Genomic DNA, 1,617 nt, shown 5'->3' with positions numbered 1-1,617 from the left:
GGTGTCTCCTACAAGGAAACAGACAACTACTAGCCTTATCAGAAGGGAGTGGGCCCTACTTGTTGTGGGATAAACAGTGGTGTCTGCTTGGTCTAGACAGGTGATAACTCTCAGGGAGAATGACCCCCAATCCACTTCTGATGACCTCCAAGTGTACAGTCGCTCTCCAGCAGCTAAGTCTGACATATGTTTGGGGGAGACAATTTGAGAGAAATCCTTCTATTTCCCACACTTCAAGGTCAGCAGTTCAAAACCACCAGTTGCTCTGTAGAGAAATAGGAGGTTTCCTATTCCCATATTTAGTCTTGGAAACCCACAGGTGTTCTACTCTGTCCTATAGGGTTGCTATGAGTCACAATAGATTCGATCGCAGGGTTTTTGAAAAAGAAAAAAAATATATATATATACATATAAATAATTCCACTCCACGGTGAAAATTCTTTGTACATAACTGCATTTATCAAAACAACAATCTTCTCATACTCTGAGATGCTGAGGAAGAGAGACAGGTTTTGGTGTGGACAGGAATTTACCATTTCAGTAACATTCACTTATTTGTGAAAGGCTGGTTGAGTGTTACAAAAGACTGCTCACTGTCCACAGACACTGAACTGGGAATAAGACAGAGACAACTCATGTTCTAGTGACATTTTGGTCTTGAGGAACTTTGGATAATAATCCACTTATTATGATGTCTGCTTATGCCCCTCTTTTTGTAGAAGGGCAGCAATATCTGCCTCGGGGACCAAATCAACTAATACATGTGAAAGGGTAAGGTTCTGGCCTTCTCACACAGAAATGAGCCACGGAAAGATTTAGAACAAATGTAACTCCTCCCACAGTATTTTGGTGTCATGAACATGGCTAGGTAGTGTCCAGCTGTTGTACATAGTAGGTCTCTGAGTTGGAACCAACTTGATGGCACCTAACAGCAACCACACGCTTCGGGTCCATTCCTTAATCTGGGATTTTGAAGAGAGCCAAGAGCAGCCCACATAATGGCATAGTTTACTGGGCAACTGACATACTCATTTATGACCCTAAGGGATTGACACAGAAATCTCATCCTAACTTCCAGTCTTTATAGCAAGAATTAGTACAACACCCTTGTTCAGCTGGAGTCTAAGTCAAGTCCGCTTCTTTTATGGCACAGGCCAAGTTCTGCTGATCTCCTCTGGAAAGTCCCATTGTGGTCTTATTCTAACCCTCTGTTGGGGTACACTGCCTTGTGTTGGAGGCCTTTTGTGGAATATTGAGGTGGTTTGTTGCAAAAGTAAACTTTGGCCCAAATCTTCACTGATTGTAATGAAACATTCTACCTCTGCTGTCTGAGGAGTCTGCTTGACTCACCTCTGTCCCTTCATACAATCGGAGTGCCCCATCCTCTGTTTTATTGTCAAATTTATGTTCTATGTGGCTTCTTTTTGGGATGTTGGTGTTGAAATTTCCAGCACTAAATCTGCCTGGAAAATAAACCTCCCCAGGCTACCGATCCTTTAATGCAAAAGGCCATGAGAAATCCTCCCTGATTAGAGCAGCTTAGGGTTTATTGACCATTTCACATCTACTGTTGGGGGGACATAAACAGAAGAGGTTCACTTCTGGGGTTCCATGAAC

This window comes from Echinops telfairi, unplaced genomic scaffold (genome assembly GCF_000313985.2).
Source record: "Echinops telfairi isolate 266 unplaced genomic scaffold, ASM31398v2 ScPeMD7_5;HRSCAF=22, whole genome shotgun sequence".
Taxonomy (NCBI): domain Eukaryota; kingdom Metazoa; phylum Chordata; class Mammalia; order Afrosoricida; family Tenrecidae; genus Echinops; species Echinops telfairi.
This window is presented reverse-complemented; position numbering follows the sequence as displayed.